Source organism: Lagopus muta, chromosome 2 (genome assembly GCF_023343835.1).
Source record: "Lagopus muta isolate bLagMut1 chromosome 2, bLagMut1 primary, whole genome shotgun sequence".
Lineage (NCBI taxonomy): Eukaryota > Metazoa > Chordata > Aves > Galliformes > Phasianidae > Lagopus > Lagopus muta.
The window spans coordinates 108,628,990-108,654,567 of NC_064434.1; the positions used below are offsets into that span (position 1 = coordinate 108,628,990).

General features: G+C 43.4%; 1 long non-coding RNA gene across 4 annotated transcripts; it reads right to left on the minus strand.

Moving 5' to 3' along the window:
• Positions 1-500: 500 nt before the first annotated feature.
• On the minus strand, positions 501-25,000 carry LOC125689407 (uncharacterized). Of its 4 annotated transcripts, none has more exons than XR_007375245.1 (4): positions 21,458-21,643; positions 18,251-18,354; positions 6,183-13,896; positions 501-5,913 (listed from the first exon to the last, which is right to left on the minus strand). It is a non-coding gene; the product is annotated as an uncharacterized LOC125689407 (long non-coding RNA). The 4 variants fall into 4 exon arrangements; XR_007375246.1 differs by lacking the exon at positions 501-5,913 and having other exon boundaries at positions 5,921-12,475; positions 13,766-13,896; XR_007375244.1 differs by lacking the exons at positions 501-5,913; positions 21,458-21,643 and adding an exon at positions 24,890-25,000 and having other exon boundaries at positions 5,921-13,896.
• Between the last annotated feature and the right edge of the window lie 578 nt (positions 25,001-25,578).

Sequence of the window (25,578 nt, forward strand, 5' to 3'; positions counted from 1 at the left end):
ACCAGCACAAACCACACAGAGCCACAGGCTGTGACCACCACTATTTCCCAGAGCCATCGCCCACTGCAGACTGCCTGGCTGCTTCTTGCAGATGTCTCATTTCCCGAGTATTTTGTATTTATTCTCCTTTTCAGTAAATAACTGAAAGTGCCCACCAACACGGTGCCATTTTGATCGCAAACTTGCCTGAGCAGAAGGCCAAAATTACAGCTTATGCATGCAGAGGAAGGGAGGACATGGGCAGACCTTAACAAATTCAGATTAACCTTCTTTCAGATGGCTTCTTCACAGTGTTTTGATGGATCAGTTCCTGAATTTCCTCTCTGGCCAACAAGACTCCCCAGCAACTTCAACTTTAGCTAAGACAAGACACCCAACTTTTACTGCAGGAGAAGCCAAGCAATCTCCAGATGAGACCTGACTCCTCAGGTCTCCAACTGTACCATCAAAGTCACAGAACTTATTTTACAGGCCTTATACAGTCCCGTTGCACAGGGAAAGACCATGCTGTGTTTTCACAGTTCTCTTTGGAAAGAGATCTCCATTTCTCCCAGTTTTTCAGGCTCAGTGCTTGGAGAAGCCAAAAAGCAACCTTAGATCAATGATCAAACTTCCATAGTAGATGGCTTTTATTTTTACAAAATATTTGCTTCCAGCAGAGTGTATCTTAATTTACAAATGCAGAAATCTGTCATTAAGCTTTGACCCAGCTTCATGGCATTGTCAAATGCAATAACGTATCTTTTAATAGTTTTATATCAAGTAAGGATATAACATATCATTAGTTTAAATGTATTTGCAAGCAATTACCCCCACCAGGATATTTGTGAATACTCATGCAAAATTGATGAAATTCTGACATGCTTAAACATTGTTCATTTAGCTCTATTCCTTATGTATAGAAAAAATAGAATAAATAATTCCACTGCCACTTGCAAACTACTGTTCAGCATTTTCATTCTGCTCATGGTTTCTGTCCTGCCTTTAAACTATAGCCTTTGGTGATCATTTGGAAATACAGTTTCATATATGTTTAATTTTAAATAGATGTACTAGATTATTCATTCCTCTTATTATTGTTCAATGCAGTAATTTAAACACGGACTAGATTTACTGCATGTCAGCTGCCTTTCTTTTACGAAATGGGATAAATTATTAAATGAGTAGAGGTTGTTTGACAACGGGTTTTCCAGTACTTCACAAAAGAAAGACCTTTGACATTCAGCTGTCTTTTGAAAAGAATAAAGAGTAAATCAATTAAGTCTCTATGCTGCAGTTCAAAAACACACTGTTATGGCACATTCTTGCTTACCTCCAAGTTGACTTTGGAAGACTCATCCAGTGCAGCAGTACCACTGGGGAAATTATTGATTTAATTGTCAGGTTGCCTAGCAAGCAGCACCCTGGCCCAGCTCCCTTAAATACAGCCATTTCTACAAATCCTCCACTCCATCTTCAAGCTACAAAAAGCATCAACATCAACTTCCAGTAATATCTGACACCACGCTGGAAGATTTTTTTTTTAAAGTACTTATTTATGGTTGCATCCAGCAGAGGCTCAGACTTTCCAAGGAGAAATATCTTAATTGCCATCTGTTGAGAATGTTTTGTGTTTCTGAGCTTCCATGTGAGAAGATTTTCAAGAAAGAGGAGAGGACATCAGGTGTGAGGCATCGCAAGCTCAGATCCAACTTGGATACCAAGATCTTCCCTTCCAAAGAAAGTCACGAGTTGATGGGAAGCTGCACTGGCAGAGCCCATAAACACATCTTTTCTTTATCATTTTTGTGGCCTTCACTAATTGCAGTATTTAGCACAAAGTTTGCAAAGCACTCAAGGTGCTTTGGAAGGAAATGTATCAGCTTAAGATATTAGGTCTGTGAAATGGCATAATTTAATCTAAAGCTGTAACCCAAACAGAACCTAATTAAAATATAGAGAATTTAAAAAAATAAAGTCAGTGCAATCAAAACAAAATCTAACTACAATCTTGTTTTCCTTACCTGCCTTACACAGCAACGCGACAGCACCAACACTCAATCATCAGCCATCTAAACTCAGCACTGCCAAGGGAAGGATGTGAGCATTCACCATGGAATCTGAAGTTTGCAACCCAGCCTTGGCATGGTGAGAATTTACATATTGCAGCTGATTTCTTTTGGCTCTGCAGAAATCAAAAATGAAGGTTTTTCTCTGTCAGAATTCAGATTTCTTTGATTTCAGGAAGTGTTCTAGATCACAATTCACAGTTTTTGCTCATGTTTTTCAATACCCAAGCAACACAAACACTGTGTAGTGTTCTGGCCAACCCAGGGCATAGAGGGAAATCTCTGAAATCACATCCAGAAGCACATGATTTAGCTTTGGAGTCTCCACCTGTGAAGGATGCTACTGCTGTCGTTACGTTGGAGCTTTGTTCACTTTCAGCATCCCCAGTTATGGGACTTACGTTGGTTCCCAGGGGAGCTTGCTTCTTCCTGGAATCTTTTTATGCTGTTCACTCCCAGGTTGCTAGTCCTCAGCCTTCTCTGCAAGAGTTCTGCAAGCAGCATGATAGCTCACAGGAGGTCTGTGGGCCTGAGGACTCCTCCACATACCCATGTGTGAGGTGTCAGGGCTGTGGCTGCCACCATGTTAGACAAAGATGCATGCATCTTCAAGCCAGATATTATTTAAAGTTATATATACATACATAAAGTTACCTCTTATCATAAATCATTACCATGCTTCAGTATTTTGCCTCGTAGCAGAAAAATGAAGGCAGCAAATGTAGGGTTTGCAGACGAGCATTTTAGGGATGAGAACGAGGAAAGCAGCTCACCAGGATTTTGCAAACTCTCCAGTACCACTTTAAAGTATTGCTTGCAGAGAAAAGGTTAAATGAGGTTTAAGTGCAATGTAATAAACCTTCACTGTTCATAAAGTCGTGTGATAAATGCGCGTGCTGTTGCTCCGGATAAGAACACCAGGGTCGGAAGGCGAAGAGGGGAGGCAACGGCCCTGGGGAGATGCTCCAGCCCACCCATGTAGTACTGGGTAACTCCTCATCCACCGCAGATGCACTGCTTGCTCAAAACAGGGGAATTCTGACATTTGCAGTTTGCACAATGTGACTGCCCCCTGCGTGCATCCCTCGCATGCTTAGTCCTGTTGGAAAAGGGGAACAAAGGCAGTTTGGGCACTTGTTTGGGAACAGGGCTTGTGGGACCCTAAAAGTGAAGGACAATTGCAGGGGCTGGAGCCAATCCTGCCGTGGGCAGGAAGCATCTCAACACAGCAGAGGGTCCTAGATTGCAAATGCACCCTCTAACTGCACTTGCAGGGGAGCAGAATGGAGCATCAATTATTATTGCTATTTTAAAGCAAAACTCTGATTGCTAGGGGCATCCCAATTTTATTGAGCTCATTTTGTTTTCTCAATGTTTATTTGAATAATATGTCCTCCTTTTGCAATAAAAAATGCCATATATCCCATTGCCACAAGTAGCAGTTTATATAAGCATAGCATTGTCCTGATGAGTTCAGAGATGAGCCCATTTGTTTATAGAATTTATCCCGAATTTGTAAGATTTGTGATTTAGAAAATGAACCAAAAATGAAACCATCTTTATTCCTTTAGACCAGATATCAGGAAGAAATTCTTTACTGTGAGGGTGTTGAGACACTGGAACAGGATACCCAGCGAGGCTGTGGATGCCCTCTCTCTGGAAGCATACAAGGCCAGGCTGGATGGGGCTGTGAGCAACCTGTTCTCGAAGGAGGTGTCTCTGCCTATAGCAGGGGGTTGGAACTAGATGATCTTAAAGGTCCCTTCCAATCCGAACTGTTCTATGATTCTATGATTTTGTGTGGTGAGGAACTCTAGTTCTTGCAGATTTGATTCATGAGGTATGGAAGTGGTCAAAGGATAATAAACCTGTTTTTTTTGTTGTTGTTGTTGTTTTAAAAAGAAGTAAAAAGAGCAATAATAAAGCATAAACTTTCAGTGTCTCCTTCCTTTGAGCCCTCAGAAGCAGGGCAAATTTAGCCCTGATGTGGGCTAAAAAGCAACGCCAAACTGCTCGAAACCCCACCTTACCAACTTTTGAAGAGCATTAGTCTGCTTCTGTGAATGTTGCATGTGATGCTGGTGCAGGGAGGGCCTTGGGAAGAGCAGGACCCAGACTTTGCTCTTTGCCCAGGGTGGCCAAAGGTAGGTGTCCTGGTGATGTATAGGACAAGAGGGGACAACCAGTTAAAGGTCCTCTCTCTCATCCTCTGCAGCACAGGGATACAGAGGAGACTTTGTGGAGACTTAAAAATACACTGAAATCTGATGAAGAGTGGAGTAAATGGGGGAAGGATTTCACTCCTTGGTGATGAGTGAAGCGCAGATGCTCCAGCTGGTGAGAAGGAAAAGGAGTTTCCCCTGTGAGACATCTAACAATAAGGACTTTACATCAGCAGCACATCAAGAAACAACATTACCCTAGATGCCTTAAAATAATGAAGGGAACAAAAAAAGTTCTTTTAAGAGGTTTCTTCACAAGCTGTATCCTTCAAAACCAAATGTATACAGAGGCCATGCAAATTGCTGGGGCGTCCATTGAGCATGAAGAACCATGGTGGGAAAGACCAGGGGTTTTCATGAGGGGATTATTTTCCCTTCTCTGTGCTGCAGGATGCCCATGGCAGGCAAGTCATAAACCATGTGCTCCGTGTGAGTGCTGGCAAATGTTCAGCTGCAAGTGGGGCATTGCACAGGCAAGGTGCTTGTTAGTGTAAGAGCCCCTCCATAGATTGTTTGGTTGTTTGTTTTTTTTTTAAACAATAATTTCCTTCAAATTGGATTGTCGTCATGATCAGAGAGTCATTTACTGGAAGCAATTGCTAATTACACATGTCCCCTGTAGGGAGGATGTACAGCAAAATGAGCATTTTGGAGGGAATTTCTTGTGTTCCCTACAATTTCACCCATGGACATTTTCCAGCAGGGCAAACTCTGAAGTTCCTCTCCATTTGACTTCAGCAAGAGCATTGGCTCAGCACAGCCCTGTGAGAATCCGCTGTGTATGTTTTGGTCAATTACAAAACAAAACATGAAAACAGACACTCTTTGAATCACCCTGAGAATCCCATAGGACACCTCGTTCCTCCTGCCGACAACTGAAGTATTTCCTCTCAGCCTGTTCCCACCTCAGCATTCACCAGTCAACCTGGCAAGGCTTCCCTTCATCTCTCAGGAGTCCTTTGCATCACTGTAAGTTTTGCTTTGCTCAGTTTCATCCTTCCACTTCAAATACCCCAAGGTAAATCCTCTTATACATGGGTATAGGGCATGTATTTGTGATGTGCTGCTGTAGCCATGCTGTCCCTCACCCTTGGCATACTCAGGGCCGGGTAAGACAAGGCACTGCTTTCAGCTGAGCTCTGCACCTCTGCCCTGGCACAACTCAGCCCAGCTCCAGATGGGAAGGTGCCCAGAGCACCACGTGTTCTCTAACGCCTACAGGACTGCAGCACCAGCATGTCCACATTTCAGGACAGAAAGGACATTAGAAAGAGTGTTATCCACCAGCATTCACAGTTCTACAGTTCAGGTATGTTGCTTCATCTGCAGGCACGTGAAAGTAATTGCTAGAGAAATATCCTCTCACTTCTTTCACTAAGTTCACAGGAAATCCACAGAAGAAAATGTTTAGAAGGCACAAACCTAAAGACAACGAGTATCTCCTCCTCCAGATGGGACAAAGCAAAACACATCATCCTGATGACTACAGCACTGTGCTCCAGGACTTGCAGGAGAGGAGGAACTTGGTGCAGGGAACAATCCCATCTGGACAGAACTTCATTTAGAGAAAAATTGAACCAGGGTGATGCAGTGAGAATAAATTCTGAAGTTGAATTTCATTGGAACAGCAAGTCAATTATTCACTGCAAAAGAAAAAGTTGTTCTGAACTGTTACTTTACATTATATTCCTAATTATAAGAAGAAGGAAACACATAATTGGAATGAAACCTTTTGATTTATTGAACCAGAACATTTTGACTAATTCAAAATAGCATGTCCTAGAAATGTGTTTTTCACAGGCAATTTCAACTTGGTGCTTTTATTTCAATTCAGAACAAATCTCTGCGATTTGAAGTCACAGATTTCCCAGTTAAATAGAAAGATGATTTATGAGAAAAGCAAGAAGCTCACATAACACTGATGGTGATCGTAGACGAACTCCCTCCTCTGGTAACTTCTGAGTAGCTTTAGGACCTCTGAATAGACAAAGCACAGAACGCAGGAAGAAGCAGGATATTAGTGAATATGCAGAAGTCAGAGAGGAAATACGGTGCTCTTCCTCAGTAGAGATATATCATCAGCTGTGCGTATAGGGATGCGTAGCAACACCTGAGGAAATTGGGTGAGACTCTAACTTCATTTAATTTGGCTGTCAAAGCACACCTCATTGATCAAGGCATCCCTCATTGATCCCACCACTAGACTGAGGCACAGCTCTGCTACAGAGATCTCAAAGCAGAGGTCCTGCAGCCAAACTTGGATGGTCACCGCCAGCCATGCCATAGAGCTCTGCTGCGGGACACAGAGGGTGACACTGACCTCTGAAGAGCAAACACTAATCAGAACCCTCCCTAGCCTGTCTCCAGAGCCTTGCTGAGCCAACCATGCAAATGCATGGGCCCCATGGGTGAACCCAAGCTACAGGAGGTGAACCCATGGGTAACTTCCACCTTGCAGGCCAGAATTCAAGCCTTGGTTCTGCTGCAGAAACAGATGAGTTATTCCAGGGCTTTCTGGGCTCCTCCCTGTGCTTCCAAACTCCATTCCCACTGCACAGCACAGAGCTGGGGAGGTGATGCATTTCCATCCCTCTCATTGTTTGCACTGAAAGGGAAAACATGACCAGGCTATCGAGTGGTTAACTACACAACTGCTACCTAATGATCCTAATTTGCATGATTTTAATAATTATGAGTAAAACCAAACTGTTAAGTTGCACTTTCTGCTTCAGCAAAACTGAGCTATAATTGTGTAGAGAATAATTTTATGGGTGAAGTGTGCCCTATATTATAAGAGATTAGAATAAAGTGCTCTAATATTCAATGTCTTAGCAGGTGCAGGCACTTACCTGGGCAATTAAAATCTTTTTAATATACAAATCACAGCCAATGAGACTGTTGGCATGACAAACTGGATCTTTCCGAACATATTGTGTTTGTCTAAAATAGATTTTTGTTTGCTAGCAATAATTTCTCTAACTTCTGTTTGAAAGAGGAAATGAGTGATGCGGACTAATATGCAGAAGATTCTTAAAATGCCTGTATTATATCACTGCTGTAAAAGTATCTACGTGTTCCTTTCTATGTGTAATACATGCCCTTTGATTAATATATCCTTTTATAAACGTACCACATATAACAATTGACCTATTTTAATCTTATATTTGCTGGGGAGTACTGGGCTGGGGTGAATAGAATTTGGCCTTGAATTAACAAGGAGATCATGAAAAGCATATGAAATTTTCTTTAATTGATTGATTCATTAAGTTCATTAAATGCCCTCCTTTGTGCTCAGAGTATTCTGTAAGTGTGGGAAGGTAAAATAGGTGCTATGTCTCCTGTGAAATTCATAGGAAAATATTTTGCAGTTATCTCTGAGCAAGAAGAAAAAAGAAAACAGGACTCCGCCAACACCCAGACCTGCACATAAAGGTATGCAATATTACAGTTTGACATCTTTCCTTCCATTTGAAATGCCATGATTTTGAACCTCAACAACTGAAATTTTAAAAAGAGTGAAAGCAGAGACACGTGGACTACCACCTAGGCCCCCAGGTCTCTCTCACACCCAGAAAATCACTTCCCAGATTTTGATGCTCCAAATATAGACCTCTCTCCAGGCAGAGCAAGCACTGTTGGCAGCCTCCCCATACCTGGGCATCACCCCCGGACAGCAGCTGCCTCCAGGGAAAGGCATAGTGGGATGTGCTGCATCGTTTGAGTCTGCATCTGCAGCCATTGGGATGTGCCATTCTGGCTGCACCAGGGAGTATTTTGCCTTCCCAGGGGAGCTGGTGGTTTCTACACAGCTCTGTGTAGAAATAGGCTACAAATTCTCTGTGCTCAGGGCATCGTCTGGCCATCCCAAGGACTCTGTGAGTCCAGGCCTCTCACATCACTGTCCCTGGAGGTGTTCAAGAGCCATGAAGATGTGGCACTGAAGGATATGGTTTAGTGGGCATGGTGGGAACAAGCTGATGGTTAGAATTGATGATCTTAGTATTTTTCCAACCTTAATGATTCTATTCCTCTGCTTTAAGCTTGCTCTTGTTTAGTCATAAACATGGGAAAAATTCCTGAAGTTACCAAGTGTCTTAAGTAAAAGCAAAATAATAATAACACGAGTTCCAAGCCTCTCTGCTTCTGCTGTAGAAGCAATTTAAAACTGAGCTTTGATTCATACTTAAGCTCCTCCTTAGGTCCTTCAACATCCAGACACACTGACATGCCTAGGACCAATATTTTTCTTCACCATTTCCAAGTTTGCTGGAAATCACTGCTCTGCAGCTGCTTTATATATATTTTTGCATCCTCATTTCTCAGCCAGAAGTCTTTCACTATAAACTCACTAGTTAATTATTTGGATATTTGTGCTCAAGTCAGCAGACAATTAAGTCTATGCCTAGTATTGCACATGTGGTATGGCTGCTGGGGACCATGTAAAGATAAGCATGTTCCTATGCACTGTGCTGAATTACCTGCAGAAGCTGTCCTTAAACAAGCTGCTTTTATGCAAGTGCAGAATTGCCTTTGGATAGGAAAGCAGAGAACAGGCAAGTATTTACCAGGATGCTTAAACACCCCGTGAAAGGAATATATTATTTTTAACAAAAATACTCAGTATTTGGCTGAGATACCTGGAATAACAATGGAATGGAACAATAAACAAGAAGTATTTTTGTAACTTAGTTTGCTGAAACTGTTTGAATCTCAGTTTCACCTCCAGCACTGGCACATCACTGCCTCCTTCCATGGCATGAGCACAGGGTGCTAAGTGCTGCAAGGCACAGGGCTAGCATGGCTTCTCCAGCATGCTGCCCTACAGGAAAGCCATTTGCAGAAGGAACCAGCAGCCAAACATAGCAGCACAAAGGCACGCCATACTACCAAGAGCTAAATCGCAGAATTACAGGGGTTGGAAGGGACCTCAAGAGATCCTCGAGTCCATCTTCCTGTTAAAGCATATACTCTACAGTAGACTGCACAGATAGGCATCCAGATAGACCTTAAATATCTCCATAGAAGGAGACACTAAAACATCTCTGGGCAACCTTTTCCACTGCTCTGTCACCCTTACAATAAAGAAGTGCTTCCAAACTTTTGTATGAAACTTCCTACTGTAATGCAATAGAAAGCACAATGACAACAGAGCAGTAAGTGCAGCAAGTGAGGATTTGCTCAAATGCAACAGCTGTGGGCACAGAAATAAAGGAAAAAAGCTGCTTACCTTCAGAAGGCCTCAAGTGTGCAGGGATCTCCAGATGAGGTACCCTTGCCTCTACTGCCAGCCCTTACACGAGGTCTGGGAAGGGGTGCATACTGGCTCCATCCCTTCCAGTCAGTTTGGGACATTGCACGCACCTGAGCTTCCCTGAGTTGGCCCTGCCTTCCCACCAGGTGTTCAATCACTGTTTCAAGCTGTGACTTAGCATTTCTGTTACACCTACATTCAAGTTTTAGGCAACTGCTCCTTCTCCTCTCACTGCGCACCCCTGAGAAGAACCTGCCCTAATCCATTTGCCTCCCGCCTCTCTTTGGATATTTATATACATCAATCAGTTCCCTCCTCAGTCTTCTTTCCTCCAGGCTGAACAGACCCAGGTTACTCAGCCATTCCTCAATGACACAAAACAAGAGTGGAAGCAAACCGGAAGAATATCACATTTCCAACCGCAACGTAGGCATTTCTGCGCGATACTCAGAAGCGTTCTAAGGAGCTCTGTTCCCCAGCACCATTACCTGACACACACCTTCCCCACGCGGCCCCGCTGTCAGGCAGGGCAGCAGAAACGTTCTTCTGGACTAGGAGGCAATGCTCTTATGGACTAGGAGCTGCTCTGGAGGAGACTCGTGGAGCAGGGCGCCTGTAGAGCCCTGTGGCCAGGCAGCACAGGGTGGGTCCTGCTGTCCTGCCGGGGGGCTCCGGCAGCAGCTTGAGGCAGCCCCCACCTCCACCACCCGCCGGCTGCCTGACCTCGCAGCGCTGGTGATGCATTGTCCCGTCACCCTTGCCGTTTACAGCAAAAAAGCTATTTAGCCGGTGCCTGCAACCCTTCAGCTCACAGTGCCTTGACAGCAGAGGTTATAGGAAAAAAAAAAAAAAAAAGAGAGGGAGAGAAAGAAAGAACAATGTGCAATCGGCACTGCATTAGAGATGGAAAAAGTACTTAAAGCCTGCAACATTCATCAAGGCTGAATACATAAATGCCACATTTTGAATAAGCCAAGCAAAAGACAATGACAAAGGAAAGGCGCGTTGCTTCAGGAATCTCTATCATTTTCATTTGCTGCTGTCAGGAACCTGTTTTTTGCCTCTCACTCTATCAGCCATTATAGCATTAATGAAGTAACCTCACATAGTTATTGACTGGCTTGTCAGAGTCCCTGCCTGATCCCTTAATAGAAACCATTGGTCTTCAGTTAAAAATGGGGTGAGCTGGGAGGTGCTGTGGGCATGTGCTGAATTTCAAGTGCACTCCTGAGGTTATCAAAAGCCATGAAATGCAAATTATTATATTTTTTAAACACACAGATTTCATGCAACTGAGCATATAAAATTGACTAATACTGTACTTTATGCATTCCTAATAATGTTTCCAAATATGCTCTGCATATGATCTTTCCCCAGAAAGTTGTGGGTGGTATTTGAATAAGCAGAATGGGCCTAGTTTTATTTCATGAATAAAGTAGTTTCCTGAATGTTGCAAGTCTCCGTTCCTTCTAATAGAAAGTAATGTTTATGCACTGTCTGTTCAAACAACACGGGTAATCCTTTGTCTGAATTTCTGTCTCAGATCAAAATCATTTTTCCTTCATCTTTTTTTTTTTTCCTCCTTTCATAAAATATCCTAAGCTCCGGAGCTAGTACATTCTCAGTTACTACAAACTGAGGGCTGGCAGAGGGTCCAGAAATATCTTCTCACAAAAGTAACAAACCCAAGGTGTAATTTGAAGTGTTGAGCTGCTGTTCCAGCACCCCTAAGCCACAGCATGCAGGATGCAGGAAGGAGCTGGCTGCAGAGCAGTGCCCACGCGTGTACGATGCAGACATGCTTTTGCACATCTGCTGGCTGAGGGTGAGGCAGGTGAGGGGTTTTCCAGCATTGTGTTTGGTACAGGGAGAAGCTGTGGGTGGCTCTGAAGAGGAGGAATCCTCCTCTGATGGTTTCTGCTATGGCTCTCAGCATCCTGTTCCTGAGCAGCACCGAGCATCTCCACGTGCGTTGTTCCCAAATCCCATGTCGCTGCTTGGCTAGCTCAGGCAGCTTGCTGAAGTCAACCCTTACCTACAGGTGAGGCTTTAAAGCTTTTCATCCACACAGATGGCCCTAATGATCGTACTGCTCCCTTATCTTCCTATTCAGTAAGGTCTCAGAGGTTCAGCGTTGCAGCTGATTCAGAACACAGCAATGAGACGTCTCACGTCTCATCCAGAGTAGACAACAGTGGGAGAAAGAGCTGCTCAGCCAAAACTTATGTGAGATTGCTTAGACCTCCTGGGTACAGAAAACTGGGTTGGTGCTCTCTGAAGAACAGGCTCCCTTAATAATTGCAGTCTTTTCTTTTTTCTGATTGGGATAAAAATTCTCCAAGAAAACTCTCATGGCACTTCCACATCCCTGGTCTGAAATTAAGTGCATTTTTCCTAATGAATACTCTATTTGTTGATTTAGTCACACTTTTTATGAGTCTGAAACACCATGAGATTCCCAGTTTTTTTCCTGTTCTTATCAGTTGGACTCAGGCTGTTTCCCTCCCCAAAATTGTACTCTGCCTAATAACAGTTGAAGCACCTTCACTTTAACCAGTTTCCAAACATGTTCTTGACCCCATGCTGCAGGACAGAAGTGGGCACACACCGTGCACTGACCAAGTCACACGAGCAGCAGTGAAGTGGCACATCCCAGCCATGCTCTCACCTCACCATTGCCATCATCTGTATGTGCTCCATGTTCTCCCTGGGCACTGCTTTTGAAGGTGCAGCAACAGCACATTCCCAAGAACCAATGCTGGGCCATGGGGCTCCTGCAAAGCATTTTGGTTCAGCATGGTGGGCAGGATGCACAACAGAGACAGCATGGCTGCAGTCTACTGGGGTCTGTAGCAGGTGAATCTTCCTCCTCAGGAACGTCAGGTGCTGCTGTGATCATTTCTCTTGCGGGTTCTTCTCATGGGTTCTCCCAGACCTCAGCAATCTGGGTGCTCCTTGACAAAAACCAAATCCAGACTGTCATCGTCACGCAGTGCAAACTCATCCTGGCTGCAAATAAACAGGTTTGTTCCCTATACACAGGGAAAAAAGCTAGCAACATAACACCACTTTTCAGAAGATTCAGGGGTCACGGTCAACTGATTGTGACCACCAACCCTGTACTTCCCACCAAAGCTGAGAAAAAAATCGGTGCTCATACTGTGGCCCAGTGCAAAGCCCCAACTGGCAGGAAGCAGTTCTTGTGGCTGCTCAGATCCACGCTCCGGTGACTTCATGTCACGACGTGGCAGGAACGCAGTCAGGTACAGGGTGTGCAGCACAGACCCCAGAGAACACCCCATGGAGCAGCAAGCAGCCTGCGAAGGGCACTGCTGCCTGGAGCCTGCCCACCGTGAGGTTCTAATTGTACATAATGATTACCAACAGGAATTGAACAATCACAAGCGAGTTTTGGTTTTCCTGCTGATTAGTATTGCTGTCACAGAATTGTTAATAATTCTTAGTCTCCTGTCTGAGGAGCAGCAGAGGTGTTGAGACCCCCAAGAAGATGCAGCTCCTAACACACGGCTCTTGTGTTGTGCTTCCCAGCTTTGCCTTTATTGCAAATGCACCTCTGCTAATGCCTGTCCAGGTCAAAGCCCAGAAATCCCTCCTAACTGATTGAAAGAAGCTGTGCTTTCTTTGAACACCCCAGTCCTAGACCAAAGACAATCATTTGGGGACATGCTCTGCTCTCCCAGGAGCAGCATGCCTGGTGCTTGTGCTGCAGCTGCCGCTGCAGGCAGTGTGCAGTGAGCACTGCTGCATTGAATGGAGAACTGAGATCATCCTTAAAGGTTGCTAAATATCAGATTTGTGATTGCTGTATGCAAACAGGCCTGCTATTTTGTGTGTTTTGTTGAGTGCAGTATATTTGGCATGCAAAAGAAGTGTCTTTGGGGATTTCTGTTAAATAAGCAGTCTGGACGCATTGTGAGCAGCAAAGCAATTAGCATTCACCCAGCCCAGCAGGGCAGCAATTTAAACTTTTACAGGGAGTCAGAGTTCAGGATGCTGCCCTGCCATCAACTTTCCACATACAGAAGGGAAACAGACTGGAATATCCAAATGTTTCAAGCTACACTGGGTTAAGTGAAACTCCAACAGACACATTACTATGAGGATACTGCTTAATCCGCCCCAGGATTTACTGCTGTTCTATGCTAGGTGTGGAGGTCTTGGGTCAGAAAGGGCTGCGCTCAGTGCAACTATTTCATACTACATTAAAAAGTTTCTGACCATACCTGTAATCCTCAGAATCGTTATGCAGAAGCACATACGAACACTGCACACGGACGGAGCTGCGTTGCATCCTGCTCGCAGCAATCCTGTGGCAGCACATGGAGGAGGGAGGCAAAGCGCTCTGCTGCTTGCACTGTCCAGGAAACAGCAAGTTTGTGTTGAACAAAGCAAACAAATAGAGAAGTCAAAAGGGGAAAAAAAAAGTCCAACTGCACTGGATTGATTTAAGTGCATAGTGCCAGAGAAATGGATTTTTTTCACCCGTTAGGTAGTCCTCTTTACAAATATATGATGTGAGCACTGATTAGCACTCAGAGAGTGGAGTATGTTGGGGTGGATGTCTGGGCTCCTTGTACTGCTACTGTTAATCCCCCCCAGGCACAGCCCCTCCTGGGGCTGTCAGGAGGGACAGGGCTGCTGCCACTGTGGAAAGAAATGCTTTGCCCCACGTCGTGTAATCCTTTGGGGTTTTCAGCAAGGAACCAGCAACACACGTTTATTTCCTTGCTCCCCCACCCCAGGCTGTCACTAACAGAAGAAGGCACAACTAACTAGGAAGAGGAGATAAGAAGGAAACGTGTAGCAGCGCATCAGTGAGTAACGATTCACACCCAGTAACAGCAAAACAACCTGACAAGGAAGGAACTCTGGGTACCGCAGAGCTAAATATACTTTATTAACAAAAAGAAAAGGGAGGTATCAAAACATCATCTTGTTGCCTGGGGAAGTACTGTCATTGTTCTGCTGGCTTTTCTGAGTCAAAAGTGCTGGAAGATTGATCAAGTTTTGGTGGGCTCTTCTCGCTTCAGATAAATACATTCCAAAGCAAAAGGCAAAAGCACAAGGAAGCAGCATACCAAATTGCAGGTGCCTTGCAGTTTGTGCATTACCCACCTTTATGGGGGCATCACATTATAAGACAACACAAGTGTGTTTCTTGCAATATGAGTGTGGTCTGTGAAGTGCTTGCAGTGCAGTATGTACCAAGAAAGCAAGTGCTGAATGCACAGCTCAGCCCCTTTCCCTCTGCTTTCATGGCTCTCCCCATATCCCATCTCCATCACGCACAGAGATGAACTCTTATTCCTAAGTTTTCTTTTTCTGCCACAAGTATATTTTCTAATAGAAAAAAAAAAGAGGCAACTTGTTTTAATGTCGGTGGCTTTAGTTAAGCACAGTTTGTTAGAACAGTTCCCATGTTCGTGTGTTATTTATTAAAGAAAGGTGGGTTATTTTCCAAGGCGGGAGTGGACACCTATAGCTGAAGCTTCATGGAGTAAATCACACTGCCTTGCTTTAGGACATAGGCAGGTTACCAACAGGGTCAGGAAAAGTATTTCTTTTACTGATAGAGTGTTGCATGATGATATCTGGGACAGTTTAAGCCTTCCTGGCAGCAGTGGTTGTTTCTGGTCACCATTTAAGGATGAGATTGCTTTGTTCTAGGAATTCTCATCTGGCACCTCAGGTGTGGGAGCACTGCAACATCACAGCCAGGCACAGGAGCGGAGCAGGGACACACTCTTGTCCCTCCTGCCCTCAGCACAGGGGAGCTGCCCAGCACAGAAGGGCAAGTCCTACTGCACAGGGACCCCAGAAATAAGGCATGTGTGAGCACCTCGCATTTGGAGGGAGCTCCCTACACACTGCAGGCACCTCCATTTCCAAGAGCACCAACTGCAGACCTGTCTCAGGGCGGCACTCTCAGGCAGGGGACCATTAAACACCAGCTCCAGAGCAGGAGTCTGTACAGCCAGTGAGGGGCCCATAAAGCCATTCTAAGTCGTATTTTTGCTTTTTTTAATTAAAAAAGCTTTAACTTTCCCCTCACCACTTCTGGACTGATCCAGAGAGGTAGTTATGCATAAGAGTAACCATTTTATATTGAATTTCTTATGCAACACAACTCACCAATTACAAGGCAGGGATGCAATTCTATGATTTATAATACATTATACTGTTAAGTAATATAACATTATAGATACAATTTGTACCCATCTCTCCATGGATTAGAGAGGTGGCACACGAAGAGTGGATCATTAAACAGCAGTGCAAGGCCAGGGGCCAAGCACTTCTGTTTAACAAGCTGCTCCAAGTACCACCTCTCTAATCCATGGAGAGACAGAATAAATTGTTCCTGTATCTTGTTATAAATCATGTTCTTTTGGGTTTTCTTTCTTTTTTTTTAATTAAAAAATAATAATAATAATGATTCCTGCTTAGGGTCATCTATTTTGGGGGCTTAAGCTTAAGCTGAAGGGGCTTTTGTTCTGGAAAGACCTGAAGCCTGACCCTGTAATTTACTATCTATCCAAATCTGGGGGCAAGGGACCATGAGCAGCAAGAGCAGGCTGGCAGCTTGCAGCTTTGGGAAGAAGGTGTTGCACAGTGTCCTGAGAGCAACCAGTGGCCCATTGGTACCCAGCTTGCATGGCAAACCCTACTGCAAGCATAGTGACACCGTGGCACTGCCTTCATGGTTGGTGATGTCATGCACATAAAAGAGATGCTCCCCGAGGCTGAATCATCCTTCTGCAGTTCCACATGAACGATACAATGCAGCCATGAACAAGAAAGGTGAGGCTGGTGCAACAGTACGTGTGTACTTCAGTGCAAGGTGCGCTCTGCAAGGCAGCTGAAGGTGAGTAACCGGTGCTCATACGAGGGCACCATGCCAACTGCATTGCAACCCCCTCATCTATGACAACAACACCTGGTAACGGTACACAGGCACTCTCCTGAGGAGAGGAGCACCAAGAAGGAGGAGTGAAACACCAAGAAAGGGGCTGCAGATAGGACCGTTAGGCTGCCTTATAGCCCCTAACTCTTCACGTGACAAGTCAATGATTTATATCAACGCTTTCATTGTAATGTCACAGTGTAACCCAAATTCATCTTTCATCCACTTCAAAAGTAAACAATGGCCTTGGAATAGAAAAAGAATAAAGCTTAAAAAAAATATAATAATAGAACCCATCTTTTTTTTTTTTTTTTTTTCTGAAAGCCTAATGAAGAACCAAGATCATTTGGTAGCTACGTAGAGCACTGCAAACTATCGATTGAGAACGTGTATCTGACCAATTTTATTGCTGCTTCTACTTGCAAATTAATCACAAACCTACTGCAATTCATCTGATTCCTTTCAATTTATGAATCTATATTAAATTTGTATTCCACAGAAACTACTGCCATCCTAAAAAGATTTTCTGAGTGATATTTACAGCATTTGCTGATGTGACACAGTGCTCTGGCTGAGCAAGCAGATCTTGAGTAAGTAGAGGCTGAGGGAGACTTGGATCAGGCCTTCAACACCTTATGTTTGGAGAGAGTGACAAAGGAAAAAGTTAGTGGGACTTGGCATTGATGTTCCACTATGTTACGCATTTCTATTAGTAAAGAGCAACAATCAGTTATAAAATTACTGTGGATCCATTCACACTCATGTAGAACATATGTTCCCATGATCTACAATGCAAAAGATGGGGCCAAGTAATTTGGGTTTTTTAGTCTGATTGCCTCCAAACCTCAGCTCAGGTCAGAGGTTTTGTGTGGTTTTCCACACCAAAACGTGTACAGTCATGTGGGACAGAGAAGTATTTCATACATCAGCAAAATGCAAATTGAAGTTTTCTAATTTCTTGTTTTCAGACACCTGTTGTTCTTCACCACTACTGTTTTCGTAGATGTGATTCTGCACATGGTGCAGGCGAGGAGTTCCACTGGACTTTAGGCTCAGACACTTCCCAAGTCCTCCCCAAATGCCAGGCAGATGGGGATACTGAAATACAGATTTCTGTGCCACAGTGAAAGAGAAAGAGGCCCTGGAGCCTTAAAGACAATAAAATAAAATTATGAAAATACATTTCTTCATTTCAATTCCACGGGAATCAAATGATCTACAGAAATTCCCTATGCAATTTTCCTGCAGCAGATCTCCTAATGAAGCTGAGGAGCCAACCTCCCCCCAGCACCACCACAGCCTGCCAGTCTGGGGTGGTGCAGGGCTGTGATGAGCTTAGCGTGTAAGTCAGGCTTCAGAGCGTAGACCAAGCCACTGACATCCAGCTGCTGACCATAACTTAGCCACCAGTCAAGTGCTTTTCTTAGTGATGGACCACTACCTTATACAGCCTTAATTTTGAGGCATTTCTCAGGGTCATGTTAAGGTAGGTTATGATTTCAACACTGGTTACTTGGGTTTCTGTTTGATGTAGTTATCTTTTAGCAGTCTCAGATGGAATAAGCAGTAAGGAAAATACCCAAAATAGCCACTTAATCCATACTTTTTTTTTGCATAATTAAGATGCCTAGATGTTGCATTATGTTGTCTTGGACAACCAGGAAGCGTGAGACAGAAATGCTTTGGCTGTCTTAAGGGGTGAAAAAAGAAGAATAGCTACTACAAGAACAAGGAAACAAAACAAACAAAAAAACAATTGAGACACTAGCTGATAGGGAGTTGTAATCCTTCTAAAATATAATCTTACCTGTTGTCCATCTCGCCTGTTCAAGTGACATGGTTCCTCCAGATACACCTCATTGGGCTAGTCTCAAGCAAGAGGCAGTCATCCTAGGATATTGTCACATCCATCTGATGCAGAGGGAAGAGATATGAGAGCGCCTGGGACATCTTGGCAAGGAGAAGCAACAAAGAGCAGCAGCCTCTGAGAGAAGAGCTGCATCTATTGAAACTCCCCCTCTCATCCTCCCATCCTCCGGGCCCAGCTGGACTCAGCATCCCAACTGCTCTCCCATTCGGCTGGGAGACGCGGGAAGCACTACGGCTGGCAGCGCACCTGGCAGGCTCAGAGGGATCTGAGAATACCCTCAGGTTCACAGGCAATCAGAGTTTGCCAAATCATTTCAGCACATCTCTAATTGTCAGTGATCTCTATTAGCTCAGTAGTATGGCTTTGACATAAGGATGAACAGAAGGCTTGTTACTGGCTAGTGATAGGAGTGGAGCTTCTGGTCCAAGGAAGAAAAGCATCTTCCATGGCAGAAGGATAATCTTTTATTCCTCTCCACATAGGCTACTCTGTATGGAAGGCAAAGTGACAAAAGACAAAGGGATCACTACACAGTGGACATCCTTCAGCTTCATCTTTTCCTTATGTCACATAGAACAAAGAAAAAGAATGAAAACAGCTTTATTGTATTGCTTCACAGTTTTAAGAAAGATCCATTTTATGATCGTCTCATGGGGAGGGTGGGAAGAAAATAGCACCATGCACAGCTACCACAGTGCTGCATAACTGCATTTGAACCAGCACCCACAAGAGGTTGCCTGTCTGAGGGCAGCTGTCCCTGATCCCGTATCACAGCCTTCCTCCTGCCAACCTGAGCTACATTCAAGCTGAAATGGGAGAAGGAAAAGCAGCATCTCAAGCTAACCTGCTCCAAGACTGGGATCTTTAAGGTTACACCAAAATTCTTATCTTTGCACATTAATTTGCAAGAAAAACTGCCCAATTTAATAGGACCTAAAAGCACACCAAACACATTTTTGTTTTTTGCAAACACTATTTCACTCATGCATGTCTGCCTGGTGATGCATCGTTATCATTGTAACGAGATAGCTGCTAACCCTGCAAGGGTACATTGTTTAGTGTATCCAAAATGCTGCAGAGGATCTACAACTATTATACAAGACAAAAATGAGTTTTGGTATAGAAAAATGAGAGAGAGTTTAAGTCAGCCTGGAGCTAGGAATTACTTGAGCTTTTCAGATGGTCCAGGGCCCCGGTCACCCATTTTAGGCATTCTTCCCCATGTAACAAGCAGCTAAACATCCCTCAGGTCCATTCTGACCCCCTACAAGCAACCCCAGCAACATTTCAGGGATGAGGCCAGGCATTCAGGTGGCACCAAGCAGGGATTTGCTGCTTGAGAGATGCATCACAGGGAAAATCAACCAGCCCTAAATTAAAGCGCTCCCAATGCAACACAATTATGCTACATAACGTTTGCTTACCTTATATACACTCAAAGAGAAGATAAATATCTCATAAAAACCACAATCCATTATTAAACAGCTATAAAATACTTTGCCATCTTCCCATTTCAAGAGCTCCCATAGTATAAATAGTGGTCAAAAGTTCAGTGAACTGTCTTGTAGCCTTTTGCTGTATTCAAACCGTGCTATTTCCAGAAAGTCTCCTGACTATCTAATTTCCAAAATGAATATGCTTTAATTTTCCTTCTTCATGCATTGTGCTTTTTCCTCATTTGAAACAGCAACAGCCTCTGGCAGTAAAGGACATCATATTTCTGTGTGAGATGAAGCCTTTTCCCCCTATATGCGGGAGAATGACATGGGTCAAGGGAGAAAAAATGTATGCAAAAAACATCACACCCCACTGACCCCAGTATATTTTACATTACAATTTTGCCATTTCCAAAATAGGTTCATTTTGCAGTGGACCATATCAGCCATATTTCAGGATTTACGAAAAAAAAAAAAAAAGTTGCAGTACCTGGAGCAGTATCTGCATAAAGCATGTCTTAATGCAATATATACAGATTGTCTTATTAATGTGTAGTGTAGCTTGCGGAGAACGCACGCAGATGCAGGGAATATTTACGTGTGCTGAGGAGGCAGCACAGGTGTACGTAGCATGGATTTGTGCATACATTCAATTGTATCTGCAGGTAAGGCATGTGTGCATTGTATTTCTCAAAAAACAGACCTCTATATCCTGTAGGTGAAGCACATAAATTTGGAATGAGAGGACAGTGAAGATTTGCTCCATGAGCCTTCCTCCATGAAGCCTTGAAGCCCCCATAATGGGGCACATGACACACATTCAGACATCTAAGCTGAAACTGCCATGCTTTCAATGGGCAACAGAAATAGCTAGGTCTGTTACACACATGAGGAGAACTTGTTCCACCTGCAGGCTCAGGCAGAGCCAAGTCAGAGCCTGACTGGAGAAGCACAGGAGGTCTTGGCTTCTCTGGGCTTTGAAACTGCCCTTTATTCCCTCAGTGCCCCAGCAAAAACCAGCAGCCATCAGGGGCCTCAGGAAAAGGGTGAAGGGGAAGCACGGGGCAGTCCTTGTTTTAACCAGGGATAAAGCAACCAGTGTTAGTCAGAGCACCTCAGGACGTTTTACTTTAAAACACCAGTATTTATATTGACTGATGCAAGCAAAGCTAGAGAGATGTCTGCAGGAGTAGAGATTTTTAGCACAGAAAATGCTGCCCACATCATCAATAGCAGCACTGCTTAAGACCGTAATAATTCTGACTTTGTGTCCTGCAAGATCATAATGCTCATAGAAGTGACAGGTCCAACCACTGCTAACAGAATCATCATCCGCTATTTTGACAGAAAATCAAAAGAAGTCTGACTTCCCTTAAAAGTACCAATTCCTATAAAATCTTGCTGCCATCTATAGATTGTCATCTGGGTAAAGACACCTCTTACATACTGGTATCTGAACGTTAAACATGCCAACAAAGCACAGTCACATAATGGGAGCTAAATAGAAGCAGGCAGAGGGATTAAAAAAATAATAATACTTTCTGAGCACACACAGGCAGTAATATTGTCTTTCACATCATGCAACTACTTGAACTATCGTGAACAGAAGTGTGTCCTGAAGTCATCCAACTCCTGCTTATCACCTCAAAAAAACTGTGAAGCACTGTCACGCTATAGAGCCTTCAGACTTCAGGAGTAACAGACTTACCTGACGTTCAGTGTAGCCCAAGGTGAGGAGACCCCTGTGGGTGGATATTCAACACAAACACTCAGGGGGACAGCAAAGCAGCCGAGGGCAGCGGTGCCTGAGAGCTGCATGAACCAGGAGCAAATTCCAACCAGGGTGGAAACAGCTCCCCAGATGTCTGAGAGCCACTGATTGACTCCTGCTGGCTCAAAGGGCTGAGTGCTTCCCTTAGAAACACAGAATTTTAGTTTTTCCTCCCTTTGCACCACTGCTCGCAGCTGCTTTGCATTCGTACCAACTCAGCTCTCCAAACCCGAGCTAATCACACCTCAAATCCTGCTGAACATGTCCTCCTGGGATAGGCAGAGCTGTTCAGGGCTATTTCGAAGCCCTGTTGAAAATGAATCCAAATGCAATTGCAAAAGCTGCACTGTTTTGTTAAGTAGATAGGGTAAAAAATGCAGTATTTTTTGTAGCTGTTAGCTCTCCTAAATGTCATAGAGAGCCATCCTATTGCCTGGGAAGTTGTGGACTTGTGGCTCAAGAGGTTTGCTTGCTTATTGTCAGTGTTTACTTGAACCGGTTTTTAATAAAAGCCTCAAAGAAAGGAAACTTCCTGCCTAGAGATGAGGCATCAGGAGCCCAAGTTGGAGCCCCAGAGAATTGCTGAGTACTCAGTGACAGTTGACTTCAGCTCCAGTATAGCATGTTCATTCTCGACTGCAAATCTCTGTGATGCTCTGCAGGGGTGCTGCTTTTCTGTAAGCAGTTACTGGGAGGGAACGTGGTCTGTCTCGAGAAATTCCAGTACTTCAGTGGCAAATACTGCAATGTTTCAAGTGGCCAACTTAAGCAAACTAGATGGGCAGAACTTGGTCCTGTCTACATTCATCTAGGGCTTTGAGTTTATCAAAATAAACCTTGATTTCATAAAATAATAATAATAATAATAATTTTCCCATTGGCTTCAGAGCACCAGTTCCATCAAAGCACCAACTATTGAAAGTTCAACTGCTAATGGCAAGCTATTTTGAGAAGGGAAAAGTCTGGAGGCAAATTACGAGGGAAAGAATAGATATTAATCATTTTTAAAGTCATTCTGTCTCAGGTATTATTTTCCTTTTCTTTCATTATTCATGATGAGTTTTTTGCTCCAAGGCCAAGTGAATTCATAGGCCCTGACCAATCCAAACACAACCATGACTGTCTGAACAATGCAGCCTGGCTGAGTCTATAGATAAATAAGAGTTGAAATGAGGGGAAAAAAAAAAAAGATGATTTTAAACCATGAATCTAAACACATTCATGAAAGTATAATTCTCATTCTAATCAATTAATTTCACAGTACTTGGTCCACTTGTGTTCCCTGGTGTATTTGTAGGACAGGAGTCCCAAAAAGCCTCTCCCCTTTATCTTGCCTTTTCTCTGCTTCTGTCTCTCCTGCCTCTAAAGCCAGCTTAGCCATGTCAAGCCTTTGGACCCCAAGAAATCGCAGTAGTATCTATTTCCTTTTCTTTTTTTAGTTTAATTCTGGAGATAATGGACCTTCAGTAGTTTCATTCATTACTTGGGTTATCTGCATCACATTTTGCTGCAGGGCACAACTGGAAACAATGAAGAAACGTGCCTAGAGATGTTAGCAGCTCTATGCCATGAAATTAAAGGCTTTGGAAGACAACTCTCTCCCACGAGAGGAGTATGATTGTTTTCTTCCCCCCAAAACAGCCTTTTAAAGGTCTTTTCCATTTTGGATATGGAGAGCACCAGGATTACTCCTGCTTTAGGACATGCATAGACACTGTTTGCAGCAACTTCTTGCCCCAGAGTGAGGGAAACTGGGAAGAAACTCTGGAGCAGAAGCAGTGACAATTTGTGGACCTGTTTTCTGCTTCTCCTCTGGTAATTTTCAGCTCCTCTGAGCAGCCCCTCTTTGTACTTTGCTAAAGGAAAATTGGAACTCGGAGATTCATTTGCTGCAGGGAAAACAAACCAAAAGAAAAGCATTTCCTGGGTATATTTGTATATGTAACTGTGTTTCCTGGAAGACAGGAGTTTGCAGGAGAGTATCTTAGGCAACCTTGAAGATAACTGCTGTGGTTTGGGCGCTCTGAATAAACTCAGCAACATGTACCCTTGCTCAGACTCTGCAGATGCAAGCATCTGCAGAACGTGCTGTTGATAATTAATGTAATTGTATAAACCCCTAGGTATGTGAATACATGGATCCTCACATTTTGCCAGTTTCTCCGTATCAAATACCCAAACTGAAACAAACTCAACAAGATACAAATCTGTAGCTGTATCAAAATTTTAACTATATTCACCAATAAAGCATTTCTATTTCCAGTAATGCTGGCAGCATATACTGTAGCTAGGCAGCAGCTTTTATTTTCAATTATCATTTTTTGCCTTTTTATACGGCATAATGAAATGCCTGCTAAATTATACATTTTTGTAAAACACAAACTTCTCCCTTTATTTGTGGCTCAAGTCTCGCAGTATCATTTTGTCTGCATTAGTTCTAGCTCTTTATGAGAGGCCAATTACTTTTCTTAGCTGTGATATGCAGGATGTGATATCCTACTTGCCAGTTCTCACTGAGAGGCAGTCATATGCAAAGTGACCCCAACTAAGGCTCTGATCTTCGGAGAAAGGCCAGAGATCCCAGCACTCCATTGCCTATGAGAGCATCCACGCTTATTTGTCTCCGTGTTTGATACCTAAGATTTCCAACCCATTCCTTGCCAAACAAGAATAGATTTTCGGAAAGAGAATAAAAATATTTATAGCTGCTCCTCCTAGCCCCCCTGTAGAAAGATGCTCTCTCAAAGAACTCAATATGCTGTCTCCCAGAACCTAAGAAGCTCTGGAAATGTAAAGTTCACTTACACCAATGGGCCGTATAGATATATGCTAGTACTTCTCAATTCCCTGTCTCTTTAACTGGCACTTTGAACTAGAGAACACCTCCTTAATCTTGCCCCATTATCACCCTAATAGTACCTCCTGATATTCATAAATGTCTAGCAAGACTTTCAGCTATTTTGTATGAAGAAGAAATATCCAGCTAAATTGAGAAGATTACCACATCACCACATAAATCAGTGACAGGCTGCATGTTATTACAGTTGATTTTTGTTGACAGTTGGCTGTAGGCAGTTGTGTTTCAAATGCCTTTTTTCACTGGGAAATTAAACAAAATTCCATGCAAAATGCAGCCCTCCAGTTCAAAAACTGTAAATCCAAAATTAGCATTTCATACTTTAAAAGGTAGCACAGCACAATTTTCCATTGAAAGGGCTATGCAGTTGTCACAAATGGGTGCCTCACACATGACACTAATGCTACTGATGCCTTTTAAGAAAGCCACCTTTCTCTGATATTATTTTCTTCCCCTAATAATCTGCATACACTATAGTTCATCCCTATGGAAAAGAAAGAGAGCTCACTTACTTATCTCTCATATGAGAGCATTATGCTTTCAGCAATTCAGACAGATAGGCTGGATTGGAGGGGGCTGGGTTGCCAAATCCTCCTCAGTAAGAGACTAGGCATTGTGGCCAGTGAAAGGTTAATCTTCCCTCTTCCAGTTCCTCCTTCCATCTCGGTGTAACCTGGATAGTGAAGAAATTGCAAGACTTATGAAGTGAAAAGACACATTGGCACAAAACTCCATTCATACTGGATCGTGTAGCACTTCGTATACAATGGCCGCACTTGACCTAATTAATGAAAACCCATTACAAAAATTCAAAAAAGCAGCTCAGGCAATACAAGAGAGGACTAAAACTTGCAAAGGATTTTCTGCTTCCAGCTACTGCCGATCTACTGTTTTTCACCTCAGGTATCGCTCACTACTAAAACTGCTAAAAAATTTATAAGGACTCAAGTGAAAGAAAGCAGCCCAAGCAGCAGCTGTTGATATGGAGCACCTTCCTCATCTTTAAATGGATTCCAGCTTGGATGCCAGCTTGGAAAACACCACAACCTCCTCAAGAAGATTATGATTTTACCCGTATATGACACAGATACTATGGCAAAGAATTGTGATATTTACTGCTGGTCACAAGGACAGATGTATAATGGGGTTTGTCAAATAGAAGATGTTAAACTAGTTTTTACACAAATACTTTGAAAGCAGC